The 14,610-nt window shown below is 46.6% G+C and overlaps 1 long non-coding RNA gene across 2 annotated transcripts in view; it reads right to left on the bottom strand.

The window, feature by feature from the left end:
• Positions 1–1,423: 1,423 nt before the first annotated feature.
• Positions 1,424–14,610, bottom strand: part of LOC143827435 (uncharacterized) — a 99,703-nt gene continuing 86,516 nt past the window's right edge. For both annotated transcript variants that reach the window (XR_013227308.1, XR_013227309.1), the window contains 2 exons: positions 3,894–3,985; positions 1,424–2,234 (listed from right to left, as the gene is read on the bottom strand). This is a non-coding gene — a long non-coding RNA (uncharacterized LOC143827435). The remainder of the gene's footprint in view (positions 2,235–3,893; positions 3,986–14,610) is intronic.

The following is a 14,610-nucleotide window of genomic DNA, read 5'->3' as shown; positions in this document are numbered from 1 at the left end:
TCTCAGCCTCACCTACCTAACAGGGTGTCGGCTGGGGGGAGAGGGAAGGGAAGGTGTTTGTACGCCCCTCTGGGACACCTTTGGGGACGGGAAAGCATAAAATAAACAGCTGTTCTTCCCTGAGAAGCCAGTGGATTTGGGAACCCCGTGGAGTAGGCAGGGAGGAACAGGGTTTCCAGGCCAAACCTGGCTTGTTCCATGATTCCGATTTGAAGCGGATCTGAACGTTGGTGCGTTTCCATTTTCATCCCTGCGCACAATTTCTGTGTCCTTTCATCAACTAGCTAAGCAAACATAACAGCGGAAAATATCTTTCTCTCTCTCTCTCTGAGTCTTGGATGCTAATTGCTGCTGTGAAAAACCTCCCAGAGATTGAGTTTTCAAAAAAGCCATCTGTTACGAATAGGGGGTGGGGGGTGGGGGGGAGGCATTTGGATCATTATTTGGGAAATCATATTGCTAGTCATTACTAGGAGATATTTTAAAAAGAGTTCCAGATGCAGCTATCACGGTAAAGCCAACAGATATGATCCATGTAACAGAAGGAACCTAGATATTAGACAGAATCATTGGATAATGGGTGTTGGACATGTGGAAGGCCATGACTCTGTAGCAGAGCAGCTGCTTGGCATGCAGAAGGTCCCAGGTTCAATCCCCAGCATCTCCAGTTGAAAGGACCAGGCAGGAGGTGACGTGAAAGACCTCCACCTGAGACCCAGGAGAGCCATGGAGAAGGGCTGTAGCTTAGTGGTAGGATATCTCATTAGCATGCAAAATGTCCCAGGCTCAATCCCCACCATCTCCAGTTGAAAAGACCAGCCAGGAGGTGACGTGAAAGACCTCCACCTGAGACCCAGGAGGCCCATGGAGAAGGGCTGTAGCTCAGTGGTAGGATATCTGATTAGTATGCAAAATGTCCCAGGTTCAATCCCCAGCATCTCCAGTTGAAATGACCAGGCAGGAGATGACATGAAAGACCTCCACCTAAGACCCAGGAGAGCCATGGAGAAGGGCTGTAGCTCAGTGGTAGGATATCTCATTAGCATGCAAAATGTCCCAGGCTCAATCCCCACCATCTCCAGTTGAAAAGACCAGGCAGGAGGTGATGAGAACAACCTGAGACCTTGGAGGGCCACTGCAATTCTGAGTAAACAATAATCTGATGGCTGAATTCAGGCAGCCTCCATTAGCTTGTGTCTGTAACACCCAGTGGATTCCCCTTTCAGCCTGGATGGGAGACCACCAGAGTTGCTGCAGAGACAAGGAATGACAAACCACCTCTGCTCCAGAACTTCTCGGGACACCACAATTCAGCCGCGACTCAACTAAACATGTTCCCTTTTACTATTTCAGGAACTCCCCCCCCTTGCAGACAACATTTAAAAAAAAAATAACATATTTTTCAATTTAAAAGAGGTAGCTGAACAGATTGGGCGAGAGAAGGACAGCTTGTGACGCTGAACTCCCGAAAACCAATAAAAAAAGGCGGGGAGGTTATTTTGAAAGCGCCCTCTTTCCGAAGGCTCGTTGGAGAGCAAAATAGAACTCTTTGGAGCTTCCTCGGGTGCATCGGAGTCACGGCTATGATACCGGCAATTTCATAACCCGGCAAACAGATCCCTTTGTGCACGGAAGGTCTAAGAGTCATTCATGCAGAAAAGTGATTCTGATGACTCCCCGGTAGAGAAATGTATCCTCTCTGAGGCAATAACATTGGCTACTGGCCCTTGGGAAGCACGGCCTCTTTGGCTCAAGCCTCCTCAAAAAGGCTGGGGGAAAGGACAATGGACATTCAAAGGTCCGTCCTTACGTTCAAGAGACAAAAATAACAACCTCTGCAAAACAACAACAACAACAACAGACTGTGTTTCATGCCAATAAAGGTTCTCTGAATTGGAATCTGATTCTATGATTCTAACGATCCTGATTCTATTTTCTTGATTGCCCATTAAAGCTCTGAGTCCTTCCAGGGGACAGAAGGCCTTCAATATCCTTGTCCAGCCCTTTCAGATCCAGGAGGAGGTGAGTTCCACCCAAGGCAGTGGTCCTTATGCCACTGTGCTCATGTGCTTGACTGCATTAATGTTACCCGAGCCACATCTGCTATTCCACAGTTTGTCAGAACTGGCTGATGGCTGTCAATTCTTTTTGGAAAGGCTCAAGATCTGCCTTCAGCGTTTCCTTTGCTTCTCAAGAAAGGCAGGAGACAATGCCGACGGTGTCCCTCCTTGGGCCTGGAAGGATGAAAGGAAGCGTGTTAGAGAGACGAGTGCCTTTAAGCCTGCCTTTCAAGAAGCCGGATAATAGGAGGCATTGTCCCACTACCCCAAGGGACCGCGTCCGCCATGCTGCTTCTGTCTCTGCCCTCCCTCTGGTCCCAGTCCCTGCGAGCTCCGAGTCAGAGGGAAGTCTTCCAGAGAAAGCGGAAGAAAGACAATGAGCTTGAAAGAGTCACGGAAGGAGCAGGGGGAGAGGAGAGACTAAGAATTATCCCCACTGAAAAGATGTCTCTTCCCCCCCCCCAAAACTAACTCCTCTGCTCTCACGGGCGACATCTTTTGTGAGCCTTTTGTGAGCATGTCATCTCTTAAGTGCGACACGGGGAGCTCGTAAAGGCGGGAATCAAAAGCCTGCCAAATTATGCGCAGTCAACTTTCCTCCGAGACCGCCATCCTCTGGTTGTCTGCCAATTTATGAACCGGATCATAAAAACGCATTGAATTCTTTTGGGGGGAGAGTATAGCACTGCAGCTGAGTGCGGCTTCTGAGGGAGAACCTTGTGCCGGGATCTGTTTTTCTTGTCGTCGAGATCCTGCCCTCACGTGGTCTTGCCATGATACTTCCATGAGCTGGGTGGCATTTCGTTGTATCTGTGTTGCAGTTCTCCCGTGCATCCTTGGGTCATTTGCTGTCGTTTTTTTTTTAGCTGTGCTTGACCAAAGAACAAGGGCTGATGGGAAATGTGAACATTGTAGTTCTGACTTTTTGACCCCAGGGAAGGTCGCAGCAAATTTCCTCCTCAGTACTTCTTTGTTATCATCTGACCTTGGGTGGCAGGAACTCTTCGGCATGTCTTGGGCAGTCTGTTTTATGGCTTTTGATTTGGCAGGCTTGAAGTGTGGTAACATTGAGCTATAGCATCTGGATTTTTGTGGAGGGCTTTGAAGCAGAAATATAGCTAACTACCTCTGCTTCTCACTTGCCTTGAAGGCCCCTTGCTGGGTCTCCATAAATCTTGGATTAGAGACCACCAAGGAAGATTCTGCAGGGGAAGGCCATGACCAACCAGCTCAGCTTCTCAACTGCCTTGAAAGCCCCTTGCTGCCATCAATCAATCAATCAATCAAGTTCGACGTGGCCCTTGTGTACAAGTAGAGCTGCAGAACTGGGTCATGTTCTTAACACTGGTAGCCATTCTAAGCTTTTTATTGAGTTGGTCCCAAGTGCTAACTTTAGTTTCAGCAAAAAGCATCATGAACCTGTTTTGTTCACCCTTCAATGAAGAGATTTCTTCACCCAAGAGTCTGCTTATTGGGGAAGTTTACTGGAACCTGACATTTGTGACATGTAGGTCTCCAGAACTGACGTGCGTTTGAAGGGGTGCTGCTGATCTTGTCCTTTTCTCTCTCTTATGATTAGAGTTCCCCCTTATGGCAGGAGACTGCCTGCTGAGTCCAGCCATTGCCCACCAATGCTCAGCTAATTGGCAGGCAGAAACTGGGGCCAAAGGGGTGATTATCTTGGGGAGAAACATAAAAAACATAAAAAAAGAAAAAGAAGGCTTCATTGATTTACAGAAAGTTTGGACTACATAGTTCTTCACAATTCCTAGAGCTACCTGAATGTGGCAAGGGAGGCTCTAGCATCCACCAGAAACTCTATGGTGATCTTACCATAGAGTTTCTGGGAATCGATGGGGCTGGTGTTGTCACGGTCCCACTGACTTCTCGATGACCCAAACTGTGTAGCAGCAAAAGCCGGTTTACTGAAAAAGCAAGATAGAATACATGAGGCTTCTTGTTGAAACTGAGCTGCTAGATATACACAGATCAATATATTTCCCAATTGCCCCCATGACCCTCAAGCACACCTCAATTTAGAATAGGCACTTTCCCAAGAGAATCCCAGCCCAGGTAACCTCAGTTGTTCCTTTCAGCATTCAAGGCCAAGCTGCAGATAACCACCAGATCCCTCTATCTTCTGGTGCTGTTGCCATAACACTACCAATTATTGTACACAGCCATTCAAAGGCAGAGCATACGGGAAATCATACAGATGACCCAGAGAATGCATCCGGTCATAGGTCAGAGCAATGAACGTCTTCCCCACTGATAGCATAGCAAGACACTGCAAAATCAGAAACTGACATGTGTCATTTCTGGGTAGCTCTAGGAATTGCTAGGAACTCTATGGTCAGAACTGGAAAGTAAGTGGTCATGGGTTTATTTTTGACTTCTAAATTTTCTCCTGGGATGCTGCCTCATGTGGGGCATGCCTATCGTTTGTATGTTGCGTGAAGGCTACTATCTCTGGTAGCTGTAGAACTTTGCTTATTTACATTGATAAAAGTTGGATCGGAAACCTAGAAGCATTACCGATTTTAGGCCAAAAGAATATCTGAAGCACTTCTGTGAGAGCCACAGGAGGAACTTTAAAGGGAGTAAAACAGTTTAGAGAGAGAGCGAGAGAGCAAAATCGCTCCAAGTGTCCGTGCTGTGCTTTCAACATGTTGCCGAATTGTTACCAAGTTTTACCTCAGGTGGAATTTGAAGGAAATCTGCAGGCCTTTCCCTCAGGAGAAGCATCAGAAGACCTTTGAAGGGGAAGTGTTGATAAGACTGCAAGATTTCACTACAGTACGTTAAAAAAAAGAATCGAGCCCACTCCCCAACACCCCAGCATGTTTTTCAAACTGCTTATGACAACACAAAGAGCATACATTAGTATAGGCGTACCCAGAGAGAGCCTCTTGTGGCGCAGAGTGGTAAGGCAGCAGACATACAGTCTGAAAGCTCTGCCCATGAGACTGGGAGTTTGATCCCAGCAGCCAGCTCAAAGTGGACTCAGCCTTCCATCCTTCTGAGGTTGGTAAAATGAGGACCCAGCGTGCTAGGGGGTAAACGGTAATGACTGGGGAAGGCACTGGCAAACCACCCCGTATTGAATCTGCCATGAAAACGCTGGAGGGCGTCACCCCAAGGGTCAGACATGACTCGGTGCTTGCACAGGGGAGACCTTTACCTTTACCTTTACACAAAGAGAGATGTCAAAGATGAGGCCAATTTTTTGAAAATTGCTACTTCAACTGGAATTATCCCTGGTGAGGAACAGACTCACAAATGCCTACTGTTCCTACAAAGCTGATCCCTTGGGACGTTAGGAAAATCCCATGCCTTCCCCAAGTCTATGCTTGGAGATGGCATCCCTTCTTCTTTGTTATCAGGGACATGAAAAACAACTTGGTAATCAGCCTGGTATAGTGGTTAAGAGTGGTGGCTTCTACTCTGGTGAGCTGGGTTTGATTCCCCGCTCCTCCCTATTGCAGCCAGCTGGTTGACCTTGGGCTAGTCACAGTCCTGATAGAGCTGTTCTCACAGAGCTGCCCTGTCAGGGCTCTCTCAGCCCCACCTATCTCACAGGGTGTCTGTTGTGGGGAGAGGAAGGGAAGACAACTGGAAGCCGCTTTGAGACTTCTTTGGGCAGTGAAAAGCGGGATATAAAAACCAACTCGTCTTCTTCATCTTCTTCTGCACTGCTCCCAGTAACTCCGAGAGTGTCTCCTGCTATACTGAGCCAGGCAAGACCTAAGATCTCATATGGTAGAAGACAACTTGAACACATGAACAGGAACACATCAAGCAGCCTTCTGCTGCATCAAATCCTCACTTAATCAAGGTCTCTCCTGGGTCTCAGGCAAAGCTGAGAATTATTACCTACTGAAGTACATGAACATATGAAGTTGTCTGATACCGAATCCAGTCCTTGGTCTTTCAAGGCCAATATTTCGTAGACTGGCAGCCACTCTCCAGGTTCTCAGGCTGAGTTTTTTCCATCACCTCTTACCTCATAACTTCAAGTGGAGATGATGGGGACTGAACATGAGACCTTCTGTATGCAAGTCTGCACTGAGTTGCAGTCCCTCCCACCTTATTTGGTGGACCTGTAATTGGCTCTGTTGCTGAGGGTGGTTGATGCTCTGCCCAACTTCTCTTGGACTCTGGTTAGGATTTTGACTCTCATTCCACACATCTTGGATAACTAGCCTTCAGTGTACTTTAGAAGCGGATTTTCCTGTTGCACACGGGAAAATCCAGCTGCAAAAGCACATCAAAAGGGTTTTATCCAATGTGTGCAGAATGGGTTTCGATTCTCCATCTAGCAAAAGGCTGTGCATGGTGGGCCCGGGGGGAAACAGCGACTGGATAAGCGTCAAGTTTTTCCAGGAGCGATTTCACCATCAGACAACAGACCTATGAAAAATATGCATTGCAAGCTTCGTCGGACTCTCAGAGTGGAGAACCAGCTAAGCAGCTGGCTCCGGTGTGGGAAGGAAACTCTTCTGTGTGGGTCTCCTCAAGGGAGTACGGTTTACTAATAAGCTTACCTTCTGCCTCCCCTTCCATGGATGATTCAGACCTCCCACCTTTAAAGAAAGTAAAATCCTGGCAGCGAGTGAAATGGCCTAGGCAACTTGCAGTAAAAGAATGTCTCCTGTGTAGAAAACGGGCCCCGAGGTGCTGACAAAAACACTTGGTGAGTGTGTTTTTTTGGCTCTGGGCACCCCAGCTGGGGCCTACTTCCTGGAAGAGGCTGACGGAACAGCTGACCGCATGCCAAGAGGCAATAGATCAGGGAGATGAAAATGTGTGCAATGACTCACGAAAGCTCACATACCACCACCGATGTTGTCTTCAGATAGCCACTAGATTCTGGCACTTTCCTACAGTGGCCCAGCTGGACTGATAGAGTTGGTGCAATTAAGAAATCAATGGGCCTGTAGATTGTGGACTGTAGATGGAAAATTTAAAAAGAGATCCAATTAATTGATGACAGGCATTTGGGCTTTTCTGCTCCCACCTCGGGGACCTGGCTGGCTGCTGTCATGCTCCTTTGATCCATCATATATATTTATTTCGTGGAATCATAGAGTGGGAAGGGTACTCAAGGATCATGTAGTCCACCCCCTGCAGAATGCAGAAATTCACGATTACCTATATAATTTCTTTTATTGAATAATTTTTATACTACCCCTCTTGAGGTTTGCCTTCTGGGGGCAGTGTACAACTAACTAGATAAAACAAGAAAATGGATAAAAATGCATAAAGCAAGTCATTATCAATAAAAGCACAGGTAATCAGTGTTAGCATCCACATAAAGTGCTGAGGTGAATAAAGTTAATTCCAGGAGAAAACTAGAGAAAAAAAAGTGAGGATGAAGGGAGGGACAGGAAGGAGTCCTGGCATTTTAATATTTATGTTATTTTGTTATCCTGGGTGGCCTCAACAGTAGGCCTGGTGGAAGAGCTCAGTCTTACAGGCCGTGTAGAACTTGAGAAGGTTCAGTGGGACTCTTATCTCTCTTGGGAGCTGTGACCCAGTGGTTGAGCCTCTGCTTGTCATGCGGAAGGTCCCAGGTTCAATCCCCGGCATCTCCAGTTAAAAGGACCAGGCAGTAGAAAAGACCTCAGTGGCTCAATCAAACAGACTCTGCTTGTCATGCAGAAGGTCCCAGGTTCAATCCCCAGCATCTCCAGGTAGAAGGACCAGGCAGGAGGTGATGTGAAAGACCTTGACCTTAGACCCTGTCTCAGTGGCAGAGCCTCTGCTTGGCACACAAAAGGTCCCAGGTTCAATCCACAGCATCTCCAGGTAGAAGGACCAGGCAGGAGGTGATGTGCTTGACCTTAGACCCTGTCTCAGTGGCAGAGCCTCTGCTTGGCACACAGAAGGTCCCAGGTTCAGTCCCCGGCATCACCAGTTAAAAGAACCAGGCAGTAAGTGATGGGAAAGACCTCAGTGGCTCGGTGAAAGAGCCTCTTCTTGGCATGCAGTTCAATCCCTTGCCAACTCCAGTAGAGAGAATGAAAGAAAACAGTAATTCAGTAGCCTTAGGAGTGATTATAGGATGTTAGGATGAACAGCATTGAGAATACCCAACCTTAGTTTCTATGGCACGGAAGATAATATCCTTGGGGAACATCTCGCCAATTTAGGGAAAGGCCTGTGAATTTCCGGAAGGCCATGTGAAACCCGACAAAAACGTTACTGTGGAAGCCACTTGAACTCTGCACAAAGTTCAAGGGCCACTCTAGCATTGATGTCAGTGTATTCCCCAGGCCTTCATTCAGCAGTGGTCACGGAAGGCTGTTCAAATCGAACAGGAACCATTTTACATTAATCGCCGGCATTTCGGTTCCTAAATCCCACCCCAGCCGTGCAACTCTGGTGGACCCTGTTGCCAGATTAATTTATATTTGTTCCTAACCCGAGGAGACAACATTTATTTGATTTAATTGGCTGCCAAGATCGGTTGATAGCGAGGCCGTAATTTACACTTTAACACCCCCCAAAAACCCATCTGAACCATTGTTTATTTGCTCCGCAAACAGAGCAAAGGAATTCATCAAAGCAAGCTCAATATTTTTTTTAAGTCGTTTCTCTCATTAGAATCCCTTAATTAGGTTTCTTTTGTTAGTGCAGCAGGGAATCTGGAAGCATGCCCTTCCCCCCGGGGGTGAAAACATCAAAAAATATTCCATTCATTTGCTTTCGATTTTGGAGGAAATCTCGAACTTTGTCAGTTGCTACTTTGTGGGGTACAATTTAATCCAGGTTTTATCCCCTGTCAGCCCAAGGCTTCCAGATTTATTATCATGCATTTATTTATTTGTGAGAGGTGATTTCCCCCCCCTCCCCACTAGGGATGCCAGCCTCCAGGTGGGACCTGGGGATCCCCCAGGATGACAGCTCATCTCCAGACTACAGAAAGCAACTCCCCTGGGCCTAGTCTGCACGCAATAGATAATGCACTTTCAATACACTTTAGAAGTTGATTTTCCTGTTCTGCACAGGAAAATCCAGCTGCGAAAGCACATTGAAAGTGCATTAACCTATGTGTGCGGAATGGGCCCAGGAGAAACCGGGTGTTTTGGATGAAAGACGTCAGGGCAGGGGTGGTCAAACGGTGGCTTTCCAGATGTCCAAGGACTAAAATTCCCATGAATTCCTGCCACCATTTAGCCATCCCTGGTCTAGGGCACTGTACCCCTCTGAGATTCCAGTGTCATGAACCCCTAGTTCCTGACCCGGTCCTCAGCAGAGCCACCAACACAACACAATGCAAGAAGATGGTTCACACAATGATCTTTCAAGACTTGCTCACTGGAGCTGCCTGATTCAGATTGGATTGTTTTTCCTTTCAGGGTCACGAGGAGTTCGGGATGTCAAGAGACAAGGGCTATGATCAGGCGGTGGTTGCGGTGAAGTACCCTCATGCCACTCGCCCTCCTACAGAGCTCCGAAAAAGCCCAGTGCCCTGGAACAAGCTAGAGGCGCACCGTTCCCTTTTTGCCCGCTTCTTGCAGAAGGGGATTTATTGTGGCTACAAATCTGTTCTCGCCGCACCCTATATCTTGCGGCGAGAACAGATCCTAAATCCCGCAGAGATAAAAATGCCTTCTGGCGTTACGCGCACTCAGTGACAGTCGGTTTGAGGGGTGGAAACGGAGGGAGAGTTTTAAAAAAAGACTCACACTGCCTAACCTTATTTTCCTCTTCTCGCTCCATACCGCCCCCTTTGATGGGCACGCCAAGGAAAGCTTGTGCCAAAGGGGAACTGATTTGCATCCTCTCTTTCTTGCTCAGCAATGCTGTGTGGCATCCATGCCCTCCTGCCCTGGTCTTCTCGGCCTGCCTCGGCCTGTGCCAGTCATCATGGCATAACCTTGAAGCCACAAACCAAAAGCAGCCGTTCCCCCACTCATTTTTGGCAGTACCTTTTAAGATTATGTTATCTCCGTTTTAAAAAAGGGTACTGAAATGAGATGTGCGGAATTTTCCCAAGTCCCTCAACTTTTCCTCATAGGGCTGGGTCCCCAGGCCCTGGATCACCCTCGTCCTCTCTTCTGCGCCCTCTTAATTTTGTCCAGATCTTTTTTTGAAGTGAGGCCTCCATAACTGCACACAGGACTCCAGGTGCCGTCTGACCAATACGAGACGATGGCATCGTACGATTTTGATGTGGCGCCTCTGCTGATACAGCCCAAAACAGCATTCACCTTCTTTGCTGCTGCTTCACACTGTCCGCTCGTATTTAGCTTCTAGTCCACAGGTACCCCCAACATCATGTTCACACACACTGCTACCCAGAAGTGTATTTTCCATCCAGTATGGCTGCTTCTCGTTTTTGTGACTCAGACGTAGAACTGTGCCCTTCTCCTTTACTGAATTGCGTCCTGTTCTCATTTGCCCACTGTCCCAGCGTGTTCAGATCTCGTTGGAATTTTTATCGCTCTCTTCTGGGGTGTTTGCTACTCCTTCCAGTTTGGTACCCTCTGAAAATGCAATTAGTCCCTTCACCCCCTCATACAGATCGCTGCTGAAATGCTGAAAAGTACCAGACCCAGCACCAAGACCCATGGCACCCCGCTGCACACAAGCACGCTGAATCAAGGTCAAGGGCCCTGCGGGTAAATATTATCGGAAAAGACACAATCTGTATCCAACTCACCGGCAGCACCGCAGTGTCTTTTCCAGCCTTGCTCTCCTCCCCAAGGTACTGATGCAACGCTTGGAAATCCACGCCTCTGGGATTTTCCCTCGCATTAACAGAAGTGATGTAATCCTTCTTTCAAAAGTCAGGCTGGTAGCTCATTCTCAAACAAAGAGCAACTGGCCGGAGCAACTTTCTACCTCCTCCCCTCCCCAGAAAGGTTTTGGTGTTTGCGGACATCTATAATTTACCGGATGGCTCGGGTTAGCCTGCTCATGTCAGATTTCAGAAGCTAAGCAGGTTCCGCCGTGATTAATATTTGGGACCATCGAGGGAGGCCACCAAGGAAATCCAGGGACACTGGCGTGGTGTCGTGGTTCAGAGTGGCTGCTTCTAATCTTGAGAGCCAGGTTTGATTCCCCTCTCCTCCACATGCAGCCAGCTGGGTGGCCTTCGGCTAGTCACAGTCCTGATAGTACTGTTCTCACAGGGCAGTCCTGTCAGAGCTCTCTCAGCCTCCCCTGCCTCACAGGGTGTCTGTTGTGGGGAGAGGAAGGGAAGGCAATCGGAAGCTGCTTTGAGGCTCCTTCAGGTAGTTCTCTTCAACTCTCTGCTGGGCACAACCACTGACAGGTCGCTTCCTTTGGTTTTATATGCTGGTAACCGCCCCAAGATCATGACTAGAAAGGGGTGGTCTTCTAATTGAATAATAAATATGTTGTTCATGTTTATTAGGTTTATATCCTGCCCCTCCCAACTAGTCAGCTCGGGGCAGGTTACAAATAAAAAGGCAAGTAGCCTTTACAATACTCAATACAATAAAAAATGGTAAAATCAGCCCTCCCCCCCCCCATTAAGACATAAACCAATCAACCCAGACCAATAACAATAACAAGATGGCGGACAAAATCCAAAATAAAAAACAAATGAGAAGAAAGGCGCCAAGAAAGAATGATAAAGGTCGGATCGAAATTGAGATACGTATTCGTCGATAGACCATGTAGGATAAATAAGCGATACATTGTTTTTCTCCTCTTCTTTCAAACGGCATTTGGAGCAGGTATTATAGCAATTCATATTTTGGTCACCGGTTCACCTTCACTGTTGCCTCTCAGAGCCCAATAGAAAGGCCGGGATGTTGAGACCTATCTTCTCAGAAACATAAGGGGTGAGGGGAGATGGGAACTGGAGCTAAGTAAAGCATTTTGTTCCCGAGAAGCCTTAACCCTTCGGTAAGGCAGTCCTTGAATTAAATCCTCACATTTGGATACAGTTATGAGAGAGAGAGAGAGAGAGAGATAGAGAGAGAGAGAGAGAGAGAACAACAATATTACCTGTTTAAAGCGAGTATGAAAATCCAATTAAGTTTGGAATTTTAATTTCCTTGCATGCATGGGTATGCTGCCCAGTGAAAAGAAAGAAAATGTAAATGGCATTTCCCCCCTCCGTGTTATCTCCATAATCCAGAGGCTGGGAATACCCTCTCAGAGTTATTTTGTCTGCGGATGATAAAACGCCAAACCGAGTTTTTAAGCTAAATGTTCTACGACTGGGCAACTAATCAAAAACGAACATCTTTATAGTCTGATCTTTCATTAATACATGCAGGGAGTGCTGTTTGGCAAAGATTAGCACCCCCCACCCCAATGGGATTGTGTTTTGCCTGACATTTGACTGCCAAGGGAGAAGGGCTTTGAAGAAAAAATTGGCCATAGGAATTCCAAGACACCCATGTGGGTAGCCAGAGGTTTCCAGCACCAGGGAAAACCAAGAGGGCATCTTCCAGAAAATATACTGCCTGGCATGAACATGAATAATATTCCATTGAATTGTGACCAACTCATGGTAACCCAATCCGTGGGTGTTCCGGGAAGGAAGTGGCAGAGATGGTTTGGTGGTGCTCTTTTTAGCATAGTCTTCCTGGGTACTCTCTCCTGTTAGACTGTGGCTGACTACACCGGTCTATTCCTTGGCCGGCCCCAAAGTTATTAAATGGGCCTCAACCAGGACCAGGGCCTTTTTAGTTCTGGCCCCATCCTGATAGAACACTCTCCTGAGTGGGACAGGGACCCTGCGGGAACCCAATCAGTTCTGCCAAGTCTATGGTTGATGCCAGAGACAAACCTAGAAATCTGGCCTCACTTCCCAAGACCCCAGTCTGTTCAGAGCACCAGCTGAACTATCTTTCCTCTAATCTCCACTCTATGTTTACATCGAGCCTCTTGTGGTGCAGGGTGGTAAGGCAGCCAACATGCTGTCTGAAGCTCTGACCATGAGGCTGGGAGTTCGATCCCAACAGCTGGCTCAAGGTTGACTCAGCCTTCCATCCTTCCGAAGTCAGTAAAATGAGTACCCACCTTGCTGGGGGGTAAAACGGTAATGACTAGGGAAGGGAATGGCAAACCACCCTGTAGAGAGTCTGCCAAGAAAACACAAGAGGGCTTCACCCCAAGGGTCAGACATGACTCGGGGTTTACATCACCCCTCTTATTAGAAAGAGAGGAGGCATTTAAATCTAATTCCAAATCATGATATTTAATGTCCCCCCTTTAAAAAACATCTCCCATGACAACAAGTTATTTTGGTCATAGACCTAGTCAAAGAGGTAGAGGAAACAGCTGCCATCAATGCAGCTGTCAGTTATAGATATGGTTTAAAATGGTTTTAATATGCCCGCAATTATTTTTAATTATACTATTGTTCTCCTTTGATGCTGTACACCTCCCTGAGCCAACCTGCCGGAAGGGCAGTATATCATCTAAGTACATTTTTAAAAATAAAAATGAGGATTTTAAAGCTTATATTTAGCATTTGATGTTCTTGTTGAATTATTATTGTTTATGTGTGGTAACGTGCCCTGAGTCTTCATAGAAGGGTGGGATATAAATATAAATCTTATTATTATTATCCTTATTATTATTACCATTATCATCCTTGTGACCCTGAACCAGATAAAACAACTTAATTATACATTAACTGTGTCCATACCTTTTATGTGCCAGTTTAATACATAGAAAGGAAAGGACCTTTATACTTAGAATCTAACTATAATTGGGCAATAGCATTATGCACAACTAAGTTGTTTTACCTGGTTCATTGGTATGTCACATTATGCTCTGCACATGCTCTCTGGATCTGTTCCACCTATCTGAATATTTTTCAGTGTATTTTAATTCTATCCAATTATAGACTGAATGTTGTTTTCATTCTTACATTTTTACTGAAGGTGTCCATGCAAAGCCAGAGGTTAACTTGGTTTGAGGCCAAAAGGATTTGTGGGGTATATGTTTTCAAGAGGCAAAGCTTCCTTCAACAGAGGCCTGTTAGCTTACACCCTGAAAATCTTGTTGGGCCACCAGATACCTGACAAAGGGATCTTTGACTCTCAATCCCTGAAAATCTGGTAGGTCTTTACAATGCTCCTGAAAACTAATTGAGCCATTCTACAATGGTCCCATCTTCTGAAACTATCTCGATGATGATGTTGCAGACACTGGCTTTCTGATTCACCTGGCATTCAACCAGCTTCTAAGACTCTTTCCTGAAATCTCCAACAAGGAAAAACGAGGCAGTTAAAAGCGTGTAACCTTTTCGGAGCGAGCTTTAATCTAAAGCTTTGAAACTGACCACACACTATATAATTGGCGACAGGGCGGAGTGCCCGATTTATGTTCATTAACCTCAAAGCTGCTGTAAACCTGGCTAGATTAAAGCTCGTAAAAATGCTACCTGTCTTTTAAAGGCCTCCTCCTTCCCACTCACAGAAGTCTATGAAAACTTGGCTGAATCTTGAAACTGTTAGACCCCCAGGCTGGTAATGGCTGCATTGGCTAATGTTCATTTTGATCCCCAAATGGACTGACAGTTAATATGGGAGAAAGGTCAAGAGTGATAGAATTG

Source organism: Paroedura picta, chromosome 17, assembly GCF_049243985.1.
Source record: "Paroedura picta isolate Pp20150507F chromosome 17, Ppicta_v3.0, whole genome shotgun sequence".
Lineage (NCBI taxonomy): Eukaryota > Metazoa > Chordata > Lepidosauria > Squamata > Gekkonidae > Paroedura > Paroedura picta.
This window is presented reverse-complemented; position numbering and strand designations above follow the sequence as displayed.